Source organism: Mercenaria mercenaria, chromosome 4 (genome assembly GCF_021730395.1).
Source record: "Mercenaria mercenaria strain notata chromosome 4, MADL_Memer_1, whole genome shotgun sequence".
Classification (NCBI taxonomy): domain Eukaryota; kingdom Metazoa; phylum Mollusca; class Bivalvia; order Venerida; family Veneridae; genus Mercenaria; species Mercenaria mercenaria.
The window spans coordinates 76850075-76873629 of record NC_069364.1 but is presented as its reverse complement, the minus strand read 5'-3'; the positions used below and the strand labels follow the sequence as shown (position 1 = coordinate 76873629).

Genomic DNA, 23555 nt, shown 5'->3' with positions numbered 1-23555 from the left:
ATTGATTGGAAATTATTTCCAAGATCATTTTGACTTTTGACCTGCTGTTGTTTCTAAGGGCAATGTGATGTTAGACCCACTGATTCCAGTAACAGTAGGGGTCATTTACTGTACATATGCAATCATCCAACAAAGTTTGATAGTCATAGGCTACAAAGTTTTCCACTCCGAGAGCAGAAACAATTTTCACTTGGTCTTCTGACAACCCACTGACCCCAAAACTATTAGGTTCAATCTTAGTACTGACAATGTTGCAATTAACTTGTACAGTTTGACCACTATGACAGAAAGTCAAATGGTCTACTGGCAGACTGAATACAAGAAGGGGACATAATTGTAAGATGGATACTGGATGAATAAATAATGCACTTTTAAGTAAACATGCATCGATGCAGGATTCAGGGCACTAAAACTTTTCCATGAACATTTAAACTGAACACTTTCAATCGAAGAAAACTTCTGTTCAGCATATCAGTGTTTTACTTTTACCTGCAGTAAAACAAACAAGAGGACCATGATGGTCCTGAATCGCTCACCTATCCCCACATGACCTAGTGTTGAACTGAGTACGACGTCATTATTTCTATTATTTGACATAGTGACCTAGTTTTTGAGCACATGTGACATAGATATCATCAAGATAAAAAATTCTGACCAATTTTCATGAAGATCCATTGAAAAATATGACCTCTAGAGAGGTCACAAGGTTTTTCTATTATTTGACCTAATGACCTAGTTTTTGAAGGCACGTGACCCACTTCTGAATCTGACCTAGATATCATCAAGGTGAACATTCTCACCAATTTTCATGAAGATCTCATGAAAAATATGGCCTCTAGAGAGGTCACAAAGTTTTTCTATTTTTCGGCCTACTGACCTAGTTTTTGACCGCACGTGACCCAGTTTCGAACTTGACCTAGATATCATCAAGAGGAACATTCTGATCAATTTTCATGAAGATCCATTGAGAAATATGGCCTCTAAAGAGATCACAAGGTTTTTCTATTTTTAGACCTACTGACCTAGTTTTTGACCCCACATGACCCAGTTTCAAACTTGACCTAGATATCATCAAGGTGAACATTCTGACCAATTTTCATGAATATCCATTGAGAAATATGGCCTCTAGAGAGGTCACAAGGTTTTTCTATTTTTAGACTTACTGACCTAGTTTTTGACCGCACGTGACCCAGTTTAGAACTTGACCTAGATATCATCAAGGTGAACATTCTGACCAATTTTCATGAAGATCTCATGAAAAATATGGCCTCTAGAGAGGTCACAAGGTTTTTCTATTTTTAGACCTACTGACCTAGTTTTTGACCGCACGTGACCCAGTTTCGAACTTGACCTAGATATCATCAAGATGAACATTCTGACCAACTTTCATAAAGATCCTATGAAAAATGTGACCTCTAGAGTGGTCACAAGCAAAAGTTTACGCACGCACGAACGCACGCACGCACGGACAGACGGACGGACGAGGGACGCCACGCGATCACAAAAGCTCACCTTGTCACTTTGTGACAGGTGAGCTAAAAATAGTCCATTATATTTACTTTCAATTTGATTTTATCACCAACAACAGATCACTCAACTTATATTAAAACCAATATGATGCCTAATCAACTCTAATTAAGAAATTCAATACATATAGATCATAGATTCGATATTGCAGTTATCAATTATGCATAACCTCAATGGACCATGAAACAATGAAAAGTACTCTGTTTTATATCTCTTTGATCTCCCGGGAGTTCTATCTCTCTGTAACACATCATTAAGTAAAAGGACAATTAAGGAGGTAGGTTACCTTCATATTTGTATGTGCGCATGTCCAACCGGAAGCTAACGTGACGATTTACGACGGCGTTTACGCAAACTAAATGTGTTTGTATATTCATTCTTCTGAAAATTAATCATGAACCTGTCTTCGATCTGATGCTTTATGGTTTAATAATGCAGAAATAATGAATAAATTGCCGCAGAAACGCTTCAAAACAATGTTGCATTAAAATGACGTCATTGACGTCATGACGTTACGTGTCAGTTACCGTGCAAAAATAATAGTTTTTATCTTGAAAGTACGTAATTCTGTGCATTTTCTTTACTTAACTATTTTCAAGTAACCATTATTTGCTGAAATATTTTTTTATGAGTCTTTTGCTCTGAATAATAATCAATATTTTGCTTCTTTTATGTAGATATATTGAAATGTTATGCGGAATGTAAGAAAATGGATAATGATAAGCAATGTTATTTGGAATATAGTTGGGTGAAAGGTTACTTGTTACAGCCATTTTCAAATAAAAAATCTAGCAGTTTGATTTCTAATTCCTATTTTTCAGGTTCCGTTGATAATTTGTTACTTATGTACTAAAACTAAGACCTAAAATTGTTGCAATTTCAGTAGAAAATTGTGGTTTCTTGAATTTAATTGATGTTACCATGGAAACGAAGCCCGTGACCTATGCATCTAAATGTAAAATTTAAAAGCGTTGACACTGGTCTATTTAAGAAACACAGCTTCGGCTTTTTATTTTCATTTTAACAATATCCATGAGAATAAAAGCAGCATGCTGAACGATTTTTCCATGAAAAATTCCAGACGAGGGGTACTGCTGTAAGTATTCTAAGCTGTGAAATTTGTTTGAATAAATGCAAATAACACGAAAATATTACTTACGTTAGAAATAATATGTTTTAAAGCTACATCAACTAGAAAGATAATCTTATTCAATACTTTTTATAAAAATTAGGACAAAAAGCAAGATATAAGCTATTTTAAACATCTCTGTTGCCATGGTTACTTTAAACTTTAAGAAAAATAGGGTACCCTGTAAAGTGCTTAGTATTTTGCTAATAATATTACCCAAATATTCCATGTTGGTCATTAACAGAATGGCTCTGAGGCCGTCGAAAACCCCTATTTTTTTACATAGTTGTTTAAAAATGAGAGATAATGCGTTACCATGGAAACACGAGCCCCGCGACATATACATTTTAAGCTTATATTAGAAAGCTAACGTGCATATTAGTAAAATTGTCAATTATGCAGACTTCTACGAATATCGATGAAACTAAAATAGAGCAAAGGAGTCTAATATCGACCCTCTTCTATTATCGACCCCCCACCCTTAATTGATACTTAATCACATTTATTACTAGAAATCATGTGATCATGTCATTCACTGTCATTTTTACGTCACAAATTTTCTTCATGCGCCATTTTGAATGTTTACATACAGTGTGACTGCATGAGATAAATTTCAGTGCCAACCACTATATCGTCCGTTAAGGTAGGTATCTTTCTGTTAAATCAAATTTACCGTTTTTATGGATCGAATCAGTTTAATTTTGTATTTAATCCTAATATACACATATAGAACCCATTTCTATCAGCCATTTTTGTAGTCTCTTGCAACTTCTGGAAAGATTATGTGGGGGTCGATAATAGCAGATTGAAAATATGACCTTCTGCTATTATCGACCCCCAATTAATTAAATTTATATAATTTCTTGTTGCTTTGAGAAAAGCACTTAATTCATAACTTTAACATGTCCAAAACATTGTGGAATGATACTTATTTCACTTGGGTATTGATTACATTTTACTCGGACTTTATCATAGACTCTCAGTGTAAAATCTCAAACTTTTAACTAAAATAAAGGTATAAATCAATATAAAATTTCAATGAAACTTCAAAGTTTTGTTGTTTGTAGCATCATCTGAAGCATGTGCAGTGAAAAATCTTGATTTTATTTCTAAAATAGTGTGATATTTATTTCTAAAGTCACTATTATGTTCATTGTAAATATACTTTGTTATACCAAAGTGGAAACTGGCAGGTACTCTAAAATGCTGCTCTCTGATTGGTCAGTTAGAAACCCTAATGTTCTGTGATGACTCATGATAAAGTTATGAATGCACATTTTAGTTGATCACAAGGATTAAAAATCTCCTAAAATGAAAAGAAAAAAAGCACAGAGTCTCTGAAAGTTCGTCATAGTCTGATGTTTCTATCATTTATGATGATAGTGACAGTTATGACGATTTTGACGATTCCTCTGATGGACAAAATGATGACGGACAGTGCAGACAGCTTAGACCAATGTCAGGGGTGTGGTCAGTCTAATGGGAAGCCAAATGAGTGAAAAGGCTGTGATGAATGCCCAGGATGGTGGCACATTAAATGTACTAAGCAACCAGAACTTCACTTGTTGACTCCAGAGGACTTAAAAAAAGTTAATTTTAAATGTATAAAAATTGAACGCTAAAAATGTTGTTAAGGGTGTAGATAATAATGGATAATCAACTTTGTTTGAATGTTTGAATTATTTATCTCTTGTGTGTGGCTAATGTTATATTACAAATAACTATTATCTAACATTTACAATTTGTCAGTCAAAAGACCAAATATGAAACTGTGATAGTATGAAAGACCAAATTTATAAATAAAAAAAAACACACATGAAATAATATTTTCCATGAAATCGTAGTAAAGTGATGCTTTGTTTATATGCTCAGTTGCATAATTTCAAATTGCAATTATGACAATAAAGGACAAATAAAAATTAACTTAATATTAAGTTAATAATAATATTATGCTTGATTTTCAGTGTTTTCAAAGTTTAAAAAAAAAAAAACTAGGGGGTCGATAATAGCAGAAGTGGGTCGATAATGGCAGACACATGTCACGAGACAGAATATTAGTCCATACCTTATTCTGTAATGTAACAAGTGTTTTCATTGGTTGAAATCGACCAATGATAGTTTGTCTCAAACATATGCGTCACTTTGTCTCCGAAAGTGAAAGTAAGAATATGTACGGTAGATTATGGTCTTAAGGGGTCGATAATTGCCTCCTTTGCTCTACACTGAAAAGTGATAAATATCCGTATTTTCCTTCTTCTTTCAATATGAAATACCTTTGGAGGGTCATGTTCTTCAAACCTGGATAAAAATTAAACTTGAAGGGACAGAGACAAACAAACTTGAGATTGTAGCAGTTAAAACTTCATATTACACGAAATACAAAAGAATGCTGCGGTTCAACTAATTTGAATTTACCCTTGTAACAAGGTAACCTACCTCCTTAAAATGAACTATGGTAATGATGTCTCCTTTCATTCATTTCTAGTAAATCATCCTTCATACTGGGGCCTGTTTCACAAAGTTCATGCATTTCAACCTAAGTTCTTGCCTATGTATGGCTTTTTAAAACACATACATTTTCTTTTGTTTTCTGAGAATATTCCTAACATCATAGAAAAGATGTCTTAAATGAAATGTTACAACATAACAATTACATGTCTCTTTTCTCAGGTTATATGAAGAGCAGAATAATAGAAACAAAACTACTTAAAATGATTTTCGTGAAACACCTTATGCCTGCCTAAGTCTTAACTTATAACCCTTATCATGCTGGACATGACTGATTATGCCTTTTGCAAGGATTGTAGATCATGATCAACATGCACATCCTTGCAGTCTGATCAAGATCTGCACTTTGCGCAATTCAGTCAGTATCTTTTTGGTAAGCACTCCCTTTCACAGTCAATGAGTCAAGCCCTGTTTACATGATTATAGAAAGTGAGCAATAAATGATTGGAGGGAATGCTGTCTGTCCATCTGCAAATCTAGATCCTGCAATTACTCACAAAGTATTCAAGCTAGGTTCATAAAACTTGGTATATGAATGCAGGGCAATATGTAGATTATGCACGTACATGACTTATGCTTGTAGGTTATAGGCCAAGGTCACTACTGAAGGTCAAGTAAAAACTGTTTCCGCTCAATAACATATACATTGATGGATTATCTTAGTGCTACACACATACGTTTCCCATGATGAAACAATAAATCAACACATGATCTGTGCTTGTCAGCTAATGGTCAAGGTCACAGTGAGTGAGTGTTTAAGGTAAAGTAAACATTTGTTTCCACTCCATAACTTTTTTTTTCTTACCACTACAAGCAAAATGAATGTTCCTCATAACCAGACAATATGTCGCATACATGACATATGCTTGGTGGTCAAAGGTCAAGGTCACTATTGAAATTAAAGTGGAATAGTTTTTGTTCCAAAGCTTGCAAATGCCTTGAAGCATTTTTATATATATGCATGTTCACCCCCCCCCCACCCCCCTACACCCCATAACCAGATGATGTGTTGCTTGCATGACCCATGCCTGTCAGAGGTCAAAGTTACATTGAAGGTCAAGTACAAAGCTTTCTGCTCCATAACTTTTAATTGCATTTATTTGGTAGGTTTGTCCACAAATGCTCCAGTTTCCCTGCATACTATTCCAGTGTGGTTGACTAACACTAATGCAAACTATCGCAAGGTACAAACACAAAGTTTTCCACTGTACTGTCACGCAATACACTGTCATTTGTTAATATTGTTTCTGCAGAACAATTATAGTTACACATGAGTAAGTTATAGCTGCTATGGATATCAAACAACAAAGAAAACTTACAATTTATTGATGCTACAATCTCTTTAAAAGTAATTCTATGAACCCAATTTATTCATTAAATAGTAAAAGATGTCTATCCCTTTATGAAACGTAATAATCATAAATTACATCAGTGAAAAAAAAAATTTAAGACAAGATGAATAGAAACTCTGGAGGCATTCAATTTAATCCTGTTGAAATTGAAGTTGACAAAAATCAACCAGTAAAAAATGCATCCGCATGACTGTGTTTATGTAAATATCGTGTCATGATGCAAAATAAAGAAAGACGTCACATGGACACCCAATACGGAGTCTTTTCAAATCTCTTATTATATCTGGATGATAAAAATTTGCCTCAATAAAAATGTACTTCAAGCCCATCTTCACAAATTAAAGTTATATAAATTATCATGATCTAAAAGGTGCAATGCAAACTGTGGATGATTCATAAAAGATATTAAGAAACATGGAAATTCCACACAAAAAATGACACGTGTTTTCACCATAAACCATTTTAAAGACATGAAGCTGAGTCTATATGGCTATTTTCATATTACAGAAAAAAGAGAAAATTCCTTCAAACTTAACAGTCTTAAAAATTTGTATGAGAATGTAAAGGTATCATAGCCAACGTCCGAACTTTGAAATAGTTGAAAAAGTATATACTATAAACTTTCTATAAGCTACAATTTAATTGCAATATCCATCTAAAGATGATCTGACATGGGGATGCCAGATGGGTTTTGCCAGCATGTCAGTATAATCACCAGAAAGTCTGAGCATATATACGATACATGTAACATGCAAACACATAACGAAAATCAATTTTTGGAATACAGAATATGACTCTAATATGTCAAAAAGATAACAAAGGTTTAAAGTATTCATTTTAAAGATAAATATAAATATCAAGGGAGAACTGTCGAAGACCTCTTCTGTGGCAAAAAAGGAATTTATCAGCAAATTACACCACCATTTATTGCTGCAAGAAGTAATCCTTCAAATTACAATTCAACCCCCTGGAAAGTCGTATGTAGAAAAGAAGCTATCTCGGCTATATGTTATGGAATCAGGAATAAATTTTTATGGTTACATGTCACTAGCAATCATACATAAATGTAAGAAGCACATCTATCTGTAATATCTAGTTGCAATGATGGGGTTTAAGCCAAATACAATGTTGATAATATTATAAATAAAACAGTAAATGCCAGTTTCAATAATACATTAAATAAATCTACTGTTGCATTAAAAGAAATCTGTTTAACTTAAAACAAGAGTTGTCTGCTGACAGTGTTCTTGACTATTCAATGAATCAATGGAAGTATGGTGTCAAAATATTACCAGAGATTTTCAGACAAAAGAAGAAAAATAGATAAGACAAACAATGTAACTGTATTTGTGGACTTGGATAAGTCTTGCACTATATGGCAATGTGTAACCATTGATGGTAAGCAAGTGTTCAAAGTTTCAAAGCCACAGACAGTTTAAACAAAATATGGAATGGTATGCAAAACTTAATTAAATTCTATGTCAAAAAAGGGCCATAACTGAACTAAAGTCCTTGTTCTAGTTATGTAGTCTTGTCTACATATGTAGACTATGATGGTTAACAAGTGGTAAAGTTTCAAAGCCATATCGTTAGAAAAATATGGACTGGTATGAAAAATATAACTGATTTCCAAGTCCAAAACGGGCCATAATTCAGCCAAAATAGTTGATAGAGTTATGTACTATTGCCTACAGATGGAGATCAAGTGTTCAAAGTTTCAAAGCCACAGAACAAATAATTTAACAAAATGTTGACTTGTACGAAAACTGAACCAATTTCCAAGTCCAAAAAGGGCCATAATTTTGCCAAAATAGTTGACAGAGTTATGTACTCTTGCCTACAGATAAAGACTGTTATAATAAACAAGTGATAAAAGTTTCAAAGTCATATGTCAAACAGTTTACACAAAATTTAAACTGGTATGAATAACATAACTAAGATTTGTAAGTTAAAAGGGGCCATAATTCGGCCAAAATCCTTGATGGAGTTATGTACTCCTGCCTAAAACTGGACATGGTGAAGGTACAAAAGTGTTGAAAGTTTTAAAGCTTTATCTCAAAAGGTTTTGTCAAAATGTGGACTGGTATGACTGGTGAGTAGGATAGCTCTACTTAATTTTCGAATAGTTGAGCTAAAAATGAGTTTCAAATGCTACACACTGCTTCTTTTCTGTAGCCTCTTACTGAAGTTGTCAGCAAAGCCATATTGCCATTAGACTTATGCTTTTCATCAAATGAAGAAATTACTTAATGCTGTGGATTATATATATATTTATAGTTCTTTGGAATGTAAATGCAAACACTAGTGAATATAAAAGCCAGTCGTTATTTTGAGCCACTAAAAATTACTTTAAATATATCTTTCGATCTTACATATCAGTTTTATATCAATAAATCTGTGCAAAAGAACTTCACAGCATGATTACAATACTTAACGATAAAATACACCTTTATTTGATAAATGCTCAATTTTCTTATTAACGTTTTAAGTAATATTCGATATGCAAGAGCGTGAAAGGTTGAAAGCACATACAAAAATTGACAATAAAGTGGGCAAATGAAAGGGCTTTTACCTTATACTTGTGATTATCATAATTACAGGTTGTTACTCCATTAATTAGACGGCTGATAGCTCATTTTCAGTTTCAAAGGAAAACGGCACAACAATCAATGGTAGTCAAAGAATTAATATCTTTATTCAAAGCAAGAGATTTTAAAATGAACTGAAAGTCGAGGCTTTTATGTCTATGGGTAGCTCTGACCCTGATTAAATGGTTTAGCTAAAATTTTTGCCTAGATTTACAATCCAAACTGTAATCAGGATGTACAATCTTACAAGATTTATTCACAAGTTCAGTAGGATATTATTCAGATTCAAATGTGCAAGTAACATGTATATTAAAATTAATTAATTAATCATTCTATTTACGAAAAAAAAAAAACAAACCTGTGGATAGTTTTTTTCTGTACTACAAGATCTTATAATTTCTAACAGAAGCTGTAGCATCATGCTTCGTTCTAACACTTTTATACATAACTGACTAATTAAACTTTAATTACCATGTACAATGTGTGACCTTTGACTTTAATTGCTCACGTCTCTGCAGAGCATAGAAGAAAATTTTAGTGACCTTTACAGCCTAATCTCTGTTAATAATACCTGCCATACAAACACGGATGACCAAATTCTCAGTAAATTAATCTTTGGCTCCAGAAAACTTCCTAACAATAGACTTTAATCTTTGGTACAGTTAATTTTCATTAAACTTACTTATTTTATGCCCATACACCATCAAGAAGCAAAACATAACAAATCTTTCAATATGGTATAACAGCTACAATTTATGGGGAACTTCTAGCCCAATGACTTTGAACATTTCTCCTGTGCACACCTGCAATGTATTAACTGAACAACTGATACAAAAATATGCAAGTTTGGTTTATGATTTACATTTTCTCTGTTTGTACAAAACAAACTTTTAAATTTCAACTAATGTGAAGTTTTTAGAATGAGAAAGTAAATAGTGTAAAATCCATATAATAAAGCATGACGTTTGTTATAAGATCTAATATGACTAAGCGAAAAAACGGCAGCTATGTAAATATTAGCATATCCTCACAGAAGCAAGGTAATGTCCTAAATACATTACACTGACAAAGCCTAGTATAACAAAGTCCAGTACAGAAATCAGTTGGTTTTATGAGGAAGGTGTGCATAGATTACTAGACAGATTTATTTGTTTGTTTGTTTACTACAAAAAATGTTTACCGGTATAAAAAACGCAAGAACAAAAATGGGAGTGCTTGTCTAGCCGATTACGTGGATGCGGATATAAAGGTTCTCAACAAGGAAAGTCACAAATTCTAACTGAGCAACAGTTATGATTTCTGCACCTCATTTAAGCCAGTACTTGATCATCCAAAAGTTTTAATATCGTCAACTTTTAAAATACATTAACTAAGCTAAATAATATTTGTAAAACACTAAATGGAATTGAATATTCAGGTTCATTTTGAATCTGCTATTGATTTTCCTATGAAACCTACTACAGTTCTTAGATGAAATGGATCCAGTTATTGATTGGACAGATGGACTGACTGACAGACATGTTCAGGCCCCTGTGACCTTGACCTTTAATCAATGACCCCCAAAGCAATATGGGTTATCTACTCCTTAAGCCACTATCACCCTGTGAAGTTTGAAGGTTCTAGGTCAAATGGTTTTCCAGTTATTGATCAGAAATGGTTTTCTATGTTCTGGCCCCTGTCACACCGATCTTTGACCAATCGACCCAAAATCAATAGGGGTCACCTATAATTCTGCATGTCCAATCATCCTATGAAGTTTCAACATTCTGGGTAAAGTGGCTCTCAAGTTATTGATCGGAAACAGTTTTCCATGTTCAGATCCTGTGACCTTGACCTATGATGGAGTAACCCCAAAAACAATTGGGGTCATCTACTTAGTAAGCCCTATAACAAGAGCTGTCAGTGGACAGCGCGCTCGATTATTCTCAGTGCTTGATAGTATAATATAAGCAATGAGTAAAACTTTAACATTACAATAAGCATATTCTAAGTCAAAATGCTTGATAGTTGCCTCCTCCATTTTATACACCCGTTTGAAAAACAGGACGTATTATGGGAACGCCCCTGGCGGGTGGATGGGCGGGCGGGCGGCGTTCACAGACCTTGTCCGGAGCATATCTTCTACATGCATGGAGGGATTTTGATGAAACTTGGCACAGTTGTACACCATCATGAGACGGAGTGTCATGCGCAAGAACCAGGTCCCTAGGTCTAAGGTCAAGGTCACACTTAGAGGTCAAAGGTCAAATTCAAGAATGACTTTGTCCGGAGCATATCTTCTTCATGCATGGAAGGATTTTGATGAAAGTTGGCACAATTGTTCATCATCATGAGACGGAGTGTCATGCGCAAAAACCAGGTCCCTAGGTCTAAGGTCAAGGTCACACTTAGAGGCCAAAGGATACAAGAATGAAAAATTCAAGAATGACTTTGTCCGGAGCATATCTTATTCATGCATGGAAGGATTTTGATGTAGCTTGGCACAGTTGTTCACCATAATGAGAGGGAGTGTCATGCGCAAGAACCAGGTCCCTAGGTCTAAGGTCAAGGTCACACTTAGAGGTCAAAGGATACAATAATGAAAACTTTGTCCGGAGCATATCTTCTTCATGCATGGAAGGACTTTGATGTAGCTTGGCACAATTGTTCACCGTCATGAGACGGAGTGTCATGCGCAAGAACCAGGTCCCTAGGGGTAAGGTCAAGGTCACACTTAGAGGTCAAAGATACAAGAATGAAAACTTTGTCCGGAGCATTTCTTCTTCATGCATTGAGGGATTTTGATACAACTTGGCACAGTTGTTCTTCATCATGAGACGGAGTGTCATGCGCAGGAACCAGGTCCCTAGGTCTAAGGTCAAGGTCACACTTACAGGCCAAATGTCAGATACAAGAATGACTTGTCCGGTGCATTTCTACTTCATGCATGGAGGGATTTTGATGTAACTTGGCACAATTGTACACCATCTTGAGACGGAGTGTCATGCACTGGTCCCTTCTTTTGAATTACTTCCCTTTGCTATTACTATAAATAGCTTGTATTCTAACTTTTTCATTACAAGTCGTAGGGAAAAATCGAGACCACTTTTCTGTAGTACAACATGCATGTTACATCTAATTCTGAGGTGTATTTTGAGCTATCTCTACCTGGTAAGGATTTTTGTGTGGACTTGTAATTTTTTTTTTTTGGGGGGGGGGGGGTATTTTTTTTTTTTTTTTTTTTTCTCTTTAAAGATTAACTTCCCTTAGTTGTTACTATAAGTAACTTACACTGTAATTTTTTTATAATTGACCGTAGGGAAAAACCAAGCCCACTTTTCTGTGGTACAACACTGATGTTACTTTCAAATTTTGGGTGTATTTTAAGGTATCTTAACCTGGTAATGATTTTTTTTTTTTGTGGACTTAGAAAAATAAAAGAATTACAATAATTTCTAAAAACAAGAGCTGTCTGATGACAGCGCGTTCGACTATTCAAAGAACTGATTGAAGAATGGGGGTCAAAATATTTCCACAGATATTCAGACAAAAGAAATAAATAGATTAGACAAACAATGTTCCTGTATTTCTTTGATTTCGATAAGTCTTGCACTAAATGGCAATGTATGAACCAATTTCAAAGTCCAAAAAGGGCCATAATTCAGTCAAAATAGTTATGTACCCTTGCCTACAGATGGAAATCATAATGATAAACAAGTGTTCAAAGTTTAAAAGCCATATGTCAAATAGTTTTGACAAAACGTGGACTTGTATGAAAACAGAACCAATTTCGAAGTCCAAAAAGGGCCATAATTCAGCCAAAAAAAATGACAGAGTTATGTACTCTTTCCTACAGATAGAGACTATTATACTTAACAAGTGATAAAAGTTTCAAAGCCATATGTCAAACACTTTACAAAAAATATGAACTGTTACGGAAAACTTTACCAAGATTTCTAAGTCAAAAGGGGCCAAAATTCAGCCAAAATCCTTGATGGAGTTATGTACTCTTGCCTATAACTGGATATGGTGATGGTAAACAGGTGTTGAAAGTTTCAAAGCTTTATCTCAAAAGACTTTGTCAAAATATGAACTGGTATGAAATATTAACCCAGATTTCTAAGTCAAAAAGGGCCATAATTCAGCCAAAATCCTTGAAGGAGTTATGTGCTCTTGCCTATAACTGGACATGGTGATGGTAAACAAGTGTTGAAAGTTTCAAAGCTTTATCTCAAAAGAATTTGTCAAAATATGAACTGGTACGAAAAACTTAACCAAGATTTCTAAGACGAATGGGGCCATAATTCAGCCAAAATCCTTGATGGAGTTATGTACTCTTGCCTAAAACTGGCCATGGTAATGGTAAACAAGTGTTGAAAGTTTCAAAGCTTTATCTTAAAAGACTTTGTCAAAATATGAACTGGTACGAAAAACTTAACCATGATTTCTAAGTCAAAAGGGGCCATAATTCAGCCAAAATCCTTGATGGAGTTATGTACTCTTGCCTATAACTGGCCATGGTGATGGTAAATAAGTGTTGAAAGTTTCAAAGCTTTATCTCAAAAGACTTTGTCAAAATGTGGACTGGTACGAAAAACTTAACCAAGGTGTGACGCCGACGCCGTGGTGAGTAGGATAGCTCTACTTATTCTTCGAATAGTCGAGCTAAAAAAACAACATTGTAAAAAACTAGAAAATTAAATTTCCATATGCAATGTAAAGAAATTTGCTGTGACGGGCGTATATTGTGACATTCTGGCACTCTTGTTACAGACTGGGGTCATGATGGTAATCAAGTATGCAAAATATGAAAGCAATATGTCAATGGACTTTGAAAATATTTGGGGTGGTACGCAAACTTTAACATTTATTCTAAGTTGAAAAGGGGCCATAATTCAGTCAAAATGCTTGATAAAGTTGCCTCCTCCTTTTTACAGACTGGGGTCATGATGGTTAACAAGTATGCAAAATATGAAAGCAATATCTCAATTGGCTTTGAAAATATTTGGGGTGGTACGCAAACTTTAACATTTATTCTAAGTCGAAAAGGGGCCATAATTCAGTCAAAATGCTTGATAGAGTTGCCTCCTCCTTTTTACAGACTGAGGTCATGATGGCAAACAAGTATGCAAAATATGAAAGCAATATCTCAATGGTCTTTGAAAATATTTGGGGTGGTACGCAAACTTTAACATTTGTGTGACGCTAACGCTAACGCCCGGGCGAGTAGGATAGCTCCCCTATTCTTCGAAAAGTCGAGCTAAAAATCAGGGTTTAATAAAATTCTACATTGTAAAATGTAAAAAAATTTATGATCCAGAAGTGCAGAACTACCTTACATGCAAAATGCTGGGTATATAGTAGTACATTACACTTGAAAGGATATGTATGTTATATTCTTAAATCTAACTTTGACTCAAGATAAGAAATTTTATGGTGGTATGTTAAACCAGCCAAAATATGCACTTCAAAAGTACTGTATTCAGTTGGGGTTTTTTTGTATTTAAAGAATAAATGCAAAACAGAGAAAACCTTTATAGATAAAAAACATAAATCATTCATGACTCAATGGTGCAGTGATTTATAGCAAGAACTTTCTTTTCATTTATCTACTGCTTGGCCATATAAAAGCATGCAAAACTGGGCTATTTGTAGAGTTCAAAACTGGCCTAAAATAGTACTATGAAGAATCACTCTTCCTAAAATCTTTGTTTAACTTATGACTTTGTATACCGACTGTTGAGAATACTTGAATATAAGCTTACGTCTATGACCAGTACTTGTTCCTTTCTGCAGAATATATACAGACTACTTGAGCATGAAACTGCAATATGGAGTTGGAAGCAGCAGAAGTGTTTCATGCAATTTTTCAATTTTCACTTATTCTGTTAAAGATCTATTTAAAGAACAAAATGGTCTGAAACATAGACCCAGATCTGTATTAGAAATCCTTGTTGTATTGCCTTTTAATTATCTCCCTTTATGGAAAGAATATTAACAAACTGCGTAATTCTTTTAAAGCTCTTTCTTATTCCTGTTTGACATCTAGTAAAATATAACAATTTAGGTCAAAAAGCGAAAAGAGATGCCTTCCAATTACCATGAAAAAAATATTTTACATATTTTAAGGAATGAAATAGGTTATTACTGTTACTTGAAATTTCAATGGTTTTGCTAACTTGACAAACGGATGCCACAGGTTGCGCAACAGGACAAAAATGAACATTTGACTGATCCTGTTCATATGTATGCTACCATTTAGGCTTTAAGACTGAGCATGAAAATTATTAAGTAACTTTAGAATATGATAATCACCTTTTCTTTCAAAGATTACTTCTTTTTACCACCGTCATAGATTCTGAAGGTCCATCTTTTTATAAGACAATTTTACACATATTTTAGCATTACTCATCATTAACTTTGTACACTATTCATAGTGACAGTTAATTACTTGAACATTGACAGGCAGATCTTACCAGTTTTGAGTTAATTCCTTTATAATTCACAATGTCCTAAGAATGCACTCATACTGTCCACTGAAAACAGAAAAACAAAAGATCATTTTTCAAATGTAGAACTGGAAACAATTTTTATTTTAGTTGATATCATCAAATACAGTACCATTTAGTATTTTTAGATAACATATACTGGCATAAGATGAAACATAGTGCTGTTTGGGCATGAAACTCTGTGGATATTTGGGTGGTAATGTGGACAGAACTAAACTGAATGAGCCTGCATTTTCACTTTTTGTATCAAAACTTACTTCACAGGTAGATATCAGGTGTGACCTAGGTATTCATTAGTTACCTGATTTGTTGGTGAATGTATACCAGACATATAATATGCATGTTACGGAAATACACAATTATGATCCCTTGTTTGGTCACAAACATACATTTAACGGTTTCATCTTGCCAACTATCTTATTCTTACGTTTTTGTAGAATTTACCATAACTGGAATTTAATACCAATATTTAACAGTTAACTATGTAATTCATATAGGATGACTGCTAACTCAATATAGAATTACTAACCTGATATGGAATACATCTGGTCAGACATGAGGTCTCGTAACAAATGCAAATTCCTTAAACTTGTAGTGAACACGCAACAATGTTCGAAAGCAAACACAGGGTAGAAATACCAAGGTCATTTATACCAGTGAACAAACCCTTTACCTAAACACTCTTACAATGTTGCTTACGGTTCACCCAATGATAAGGCTATAGGATGTGGCCTTATAACGGGGAACCTACTTTCACTACAGAACAAACGAACAGGCAAATGAACACAGAGTTATAGTTTAAGTCACTTTTGAAGAATTTTCATTTTATAATTTATCTCCTAAATGTTTAATTTTCTTCTAATAAAAACCCTATAACATTCTAAAAATACATTTTAAAAGTCTGGAGACCAATCAATATTATAAGAAAAGAACAAATTATGGAGATAACAAACTTTACCCAATCACTTCATAAACAACTGGTGTTCCTGAACATAAAGTTCTCTGACTGGAATGTCAATATAAATCACAATGAAATTCTTTGAAAATCAATTAAACTGGTGAAAATTTCACAGCTAACAATGAACCTATTTATAAAACATTTATTTGGATAAAATCAGCCCTGGTCAAATTTCAAAACCTGTTAATTATGCAAAGATAAAATCATCATAAATGTTTTTTTTTCTTTTTAATACAGAAATATTTAAGTCCAACACTAATTATTTCTGCTATAAATGTAGAAAGGTATCTATAAAACTATAATAAAACTTTAATAATACCTGATATTGTAGGGAACTAAATGTCAAGTATATAAGGAGGTGCATGATCCTCTGCCTTGAAGAGAGGAGTGGAGATTTTAGACAGATTCTTGCTTTCTGCAGATTTTGTTTGCTTGTTTTTGTTCTAGGTTTAACTCTGTTTTTCAACAGTAGTTCAGATATGTATATGGCCGTCAGTTAACCTATCAAGTGTTGGTACCAACTTCCCCAAATGAATCAGAGGTGGAGGATGAATGATTTCAGACACAATATCTATGAAGAACATACTGCACGCCCTGAGGGATCAAACTCACGACCCCGTGATGCATAGACCTGCGCTCTCCCTACTGTGCTAAGTGGGCGGGTGCAGGTATTTTATACCTTGAATATTATATTCTAACCAAGAGAAAATAAAAACACTTACTGAACCAATGTATCCAATTGCAGCAAGTCTTTGTCAATTGTGTACGAAACTGATTCACTTAACAACTTGCACAATTTAGCCACATTACTTTACAACTCCATTAAATGCAAATGACCTGTGAATGAAATAAGATATAGTCCATATAAATCACCACAATAACTTCAACAAAATTTTGCCTTAAGAGGAAAACGGCATTTCAAGCATGTAATCGTAAAATTACTTAATACCATATGTCTACATTTATGCAAATATTTAAGGCAGATGGTTAGATTCTAATTTATAGTAACTTCTTATTATCTTAAAGGGTCAAATACGACATCTTCTATTTTGACAGGGAAATTCTAAAGGTTTTACTAAAAATTTGCTTTAAACTGTGATAAGACAATAAGCATATAAATAGAAAAAAATAAGTTGCAGAAAGTGGAATATTTTGAAAAAGTTTAATTTCATTTGCCTAAACTTCAGTTGTTGTTTTTTTTGGTGGCCAAAATAACTATTTCATACAGGTATAGATCTGTGGTTTCTAAACCTTAATGTCTGAATTAAATTTTGTTCACTGATCTCACCACGAAACACATAGTTACGATAGTCCCCCATTAATAGTAATAATTCCACAGTATTTACACAATGCAATTTATCTTATGGGGATGGGTTACTATTGTTATAAATTATCAAATTATTAGTCAATTATCAGGTAAATCAGTAAACTTTTTGTACATTACTGTGATTGAAGCATAATGTTGGTCACAAATCAAACTATCGCAGTCTTGGTATTTTGCATAAAATTCAAAACTCTTATATGGGTTGAAACTGGGTCTCTTGATCAATGAACTTAATTATCTCTAATTCTGATTTATACCTCAAAGAAACTTTCAAGTCCCGTCACAAAGTATCATTTATACCGGTAAGTCAAATTTATAGATCGTCCTAAAGTAAAATGCTTGGTCCCTTGGAGTTTCAACTGTACAGGTTTTAATATTTGTATGAAAGATCAATAAAAGCATAATAAATTGCATGTCTTGATCCAACTGCTATACTGGTATCATTTCGTAACTTAGAATAAAAAGACTTATTACATGTTTTTCAGTTTATTATTGAAATATTAGACTGAAATATGTTTGACATTTTCACAGTGCAAATTAACAAATATATGATTAAACAAGAGGGCCATGATGGCCCTAGGTCGCTCACCAGAGTTACACAACATAACAAACATGTTTGACCTAGTGACCCTGTTTCTGAAACCACATGACCCAGTTTTAAACTTGTATGAGTTTTCAAGGAGATAAACATTCTGACCAAGTTTCATGAAGATTGGAGTAAAAATGTGGCCTCTAGTGTTTTTTCTTCGATTTAGCTTAGTAACCTAATTTTTTACCCAACTGGAGCTAATTTTTATCCTGTCCGAAATTTCAGAGACAAATATGCTGACCAATTTTCATTAAGATTGGACCAAAAAAATATGGCCTGAGTGTAAACAAGCATTTTCTTTCATTTGACCTAGTGACCTAGTTTTTGACCCCACATGACCCAGATTAAAACTTGTCCATGATATAATGAAAACAAACATTCTGACAAAGTTTTGTGAATATTGGAGCCAAAAAAGTGGCCTCTAGAGTATAAACAAGCTTTTCCTTTGATTTTACCAAGTGACCTAGTTTCTGACCCTATATGACCCAGAGTCGGAACCATATAAGACCCCATGATACCAAACATTTTGACCAAGTTTTATGAAGATTGAATAAAAAATGTGGCCCCTGGGGGTGTTAACAAGCTTTTCCTTTGATTTGACCGTGTGACCTAGGTTTTTACCTCACATGACCCAGATTCAAACTTAGCCTAAAGATCATCAAGATAAACATTCTGACCAAGTTTCATGAAGATAGGGTCATAAATGTGGCCTCTAGAGTGTTAACAAGCTTTTCCTTTAATTTGAATTGGTGACCTAGTTTTTGACCCCACATGACCCAGATTCAAACTTGACTAAGAGATCATGCAGGCAAACATTCTGACTAATCCTCATGAGTTTCAAACTGAAAATGTGTTCTCTAGAGAGTTAACAAGATTTTCCTTTGATCTGGCCTAGTGACCTAGTTTTTCACCCGATTTGACCCAGATTCAAACTTGGCCTAGGAATCATCAAGATAAACATTCGGATTTTGTTTCACGGAGATATGGTCATAAATGTGGCCTCTAGAGTGTTAACAAGCTTTTCCTTTGATTTGACTGGGTGACCTAGTTTTTGACCCAACATGATTCAAACTTGGCCTAGAGGTCATCAAGGTCAACATTCTGACCAAGTTTCACAAAGGTAGGGTAAAAAATGTGGCCTCTAGTGTTTTAACAAGCTTTTCCATTGAATTGACCTGGTGACATAATTTTTGACCCCAGATGACCCAATATCAAACTCATCCAAGATTTTATTGAGGATAACATTCTACCATGTTTCATTAAGATTGGGCCAAAACTGTGACCTCAAGAGTGTTAACAGTCAAATTGTTGATGACAGACGACGGACACAGCGATCACAAAAGCTCACCTCGAGCACAAAGTGATCTGGTGAGCTAAAAAAAAAAAAACAATACACACACTGAAAAACATGTAATGAAGAGAACACCTGTATGATTTACATTCAGGACAAAATATCATTCACTGGTGAACTCATGAAAATATTGCCTCAGTTTCCAGTACTCATTTGGTGAAAGACATTTCCCTCTATATGTCTGGTGGCCATAGCTGTGCTTGGTAGCAAAGCAGGCACTGCAAACATGAGCAGTTTTTTGTTGGGTTTAATGTAGTCTGTGTTCAGACCCTGTGTTTTGTTCACAGGAGATAACTTCTGAGGCTATTCAAGTTTTGTATAATTGTGTCCCTTTTCTTCTCTGGTACACTGGTATATCAGAGCCAAGAAAGATTGGTCAGGATATATAAGAGAAATGATTAAAAAAATTTAAAAAGATTATCTAGTCTGTAGCCAGACTAGGTTTAACTGACACAATTATAGGTCATATGGTGACTTTCCAGCTTTTGATGGTGGAGGATGACCCCAGGTGCCCATCCGTGCAAAACCTGAACAGTATAATCTTTGCCTGTTGTGGTCACTGAAATCACAGACTTTCTTTCAATGATTTTATGATATTAAAAATGATTCTCCTTTGGCTCTTAGTACATGAATGAAATGTCAACAGCTGTCACAAATGTAAACATTATATGACCCATTTAAAACAATATTATTTTAAACTTATAAACTAAGTTTATACCCATACAGACAATCTAGAAATGTCACTGTACCATTTGAAAACATTTTGTCAAAATATTTGTAGTAGCCAAGAGTCCCCAAGGGACAAGAGGAATGTGTGGAGAATTAACTTGTCAAACATTATGTCATTAATATCAAACATCACAATTAGAACAGCTAATTAATGACCTCCTTCTTTATTTCAATTGTATAATGATGGATTTACATGACAAGGTGAATGTCTTATCAGAAAAAAAAGATTAATGTAAAGATCAAATGTCAGATAAAAAAGAACTAACAATCCATATAAGATTCTTAACTGATGAATGAATGTAATATTGTCATGTATCACTCTGTGACCTATCCACAACACTATTTAAAATAGACTTCATCACACACCTCTTTTTGCAACACATTTATAATAACAAGCATCAAGAGTGTACCTTTCATTTTTTGATGTCTTGGTATTTGAAGTTGAAAACACAATAATCCATGTAATTATGATTATTTTTTTTTAAAAACTTTTCAATCATCTATAATGCCAATCTCTGTCTAACTATATGCCGTTATCTCTGTTATCATGGCTGCCGACAATATGTACACACTTTAGAAAGGTATCAGATACCCATAAATTCACCTTAAGTAAACTTGTACTATACCTCAAACAGTAAACATGGAGATATCATTACAAACTAGTAAGCCCAAATATGGAAACAAGGTGTCAGTATTGGGATTGACTTATAAGCAAAAGATAGGTTTATATTACCCCAAGTTCCTTCTGAGATAGTCAGTATGGAGGTGTTGACTAGCCACAGATCAGTTTGTGAAAAATAACTTATTCCAGTGTCATAAATTTCTACTGCACTGTATAAAACAAGAGCACCGCCTTGCGGGTGCTGACGCTCATCTGATTTTTTTTGTATAATAGAAATATTGTCCTACCCATGATTTTCTAAGTCTAAAAAGGGCCATCATTCTTGCAAAAAGCAGGACAGAGTTATGTTTCTTGATGTACAGTGTCCACTTATGATGGTGAAAAACTGTTGCAAGTTTTAAAGCAATAGCTTTGATAGTTTATGAGAAAAGTACACTTAAACATAATACTCAACCGAGAAAATGATTTTCTAAGTCCAAAAGGGGCAATAATTATTGCAAAAAGCAGGATGGAGTTATGTTGCTTGCTGTACAGGGTCAGCTTATGATGGTGAACAAGTGTTGCAAGTTTCAAAGCAATAGCTTTGATAGTTTAGGATAAAAGCTGACCTAAACATAAAACTTAACCAAGAAAACTGATTTTCTAAGTCCAAAAGGGGCAATAATTCTTGCAAAAAGCAAGATGGAGTTATGTTTCTTGATGTACAGGGTCTGCTTATGATGGTAAACAAGTATTCCAAGTTTCAAAGCAATAGCTTTGATAGTTTAGGAGAAAAGTTGACCTAAACATAAAACTTAACTAAGAAATCTGATATTTTCTAAGTACAAAAGGGGCCATAAATCTTGCAAAAAGCAAGATGGAGTTATGTTTCTTGCTATACAGGGTCAGCTTATGATGGTGAACAAGTATTCCAAGTTTCAAAGCAATAACTTTGATAGTTTAGGAGAAAAGCTGACCTAAACATAAAACTTAACCAGGTAATGCCGACGCAGACGCCGACGCCAACGCCGACGCCGACAACCGCTCAAGTGATGACAATAACTCATCATTTTTTTTCAAAAAATCAGATGAGCTAATAAATGAAAATTCTTATGTTTTTTATGGTTTCTTATATTAATTCCATCAATCTCAAATAAAGTGTTGTTTGATCTGAATGGCCAGTTTATAGTTCCTAAGATGAAGCTTTAATTGACTAATGGAAAGTGTTTCAAAGCATTCTAATGCAGTGTCTGCTATTTCTGAAAAATTTATATCATTCACACCCCTGTGAAACAGGTTCATGAACTTCATGAATTTATTCATGAATTTGTAAGAATTGAATTATCAAAAAGTTCATGAACTACCAGGAAAAGTTCACTAACGTAAATTTATGAACTCTCAAGTTCAAGAATATTACTTTCATTTCATGAACTTGTAAATGTAGTTCATGAACATTTTGGAAAATCCATTAAATAATTTAAGAAATTCATGAACTTGAAAATGAAATTCAGATGACTGAAATTGTGATTCAGGATCGACTACAGGGTTATGGCTTAAATTTTGAACTGTTTTTTCATTAAACATAAAACTTAGATTTATTACATTTTACAATAAATGAATAAGTTCATGAACTGTTCATGAATGCTCATGAACATTAAATTCATAATGTCACATGATCAGTTTCCATTATTTTGTTGCATGCTGGGAAATTTTTTGCACATGTGATTCAGCAATTTTTGAGAAGTTTGTGCAGCAAATAAGAAGGAAATATTATACTGAATATCAAATAAGTAATTATGGTGTTATCATAAATCGTTCATTTTAAACAAGAGGACCATGATGGTTCTGAATTGCTCACCTGTCCCCACATGACCCAGTTTTGAACTGAGTATGATGTCGTTTTTTCTATTATTTGACATAGTGACCTAGTTTTTGAGCTCATGTGACCCAGTTTTGAACTTGACCTAGATATCATCAAGATAAAAATTCTGACCAATTTTCATGAAGATCCATTGAAAAATACGGCCTCTAGAGAGGTCACAAGGTTTTTCTATTATTTGACCTAATGACCCAGTTTTTGAAGGCATGTGACCCAGTTTTGAATCTGACCTAGATATCATCAAGGTGAACATTCTCACCAATTTTCATGAAGATCTCATTTAAAATATCGCCTCTAGAGAGGTCACAAGGTGTTTTTTTTATACCTGTACTGACCAGTTTTTGACCGCACATGACCCCGTTTCGAACTTTATCTTGACATCATCAAGGTGAACATTCAGACCAATTTTCATGAAGATCCATTGAAAAATATGGCCTCTAGAGAGGTCACAAGGTGTTTTTATTATTTGACCTACTGACCTAGTTATTGAAGGCACATGACCCAGTTTTGAACTTGACCTAGATATCATCAA

The 23555-nt window shown here is 34.1% G+C and overlaps 1 protein-coding gene across 5 annotated transcripts in view; it reads right to left on the bottom strand.

Moving 5' to 3' along the window:
- The window catches only part of LOC123552203 (uncharacterized), a 75940-nt gene that overhangs the window by 30290 nt on the left and 22095 nt on the right, over positions 1–23555 (bottom strand). For 4 of the 5 annotated variants that reach the window (XM_053541725.1, XM_045341680.2, XM_045341679.2 and 1 more), the window contains 2 exons: positions 17273–17387; positions 15560–15619 (listed from right to left, as the gene is read on the bottom strand). The exons of the other annotated variant lie outside the window; for it this stretch is intronic. The gene's annotated coding sequence lies outside the window, so the exon portion shown is untranslated. The remainder of the gene's footprint in view (positions 1–15559; positions 15620–17272; positions 17388–23555) is intronic. 5 annotated transcript variants of the gene reach the window in all.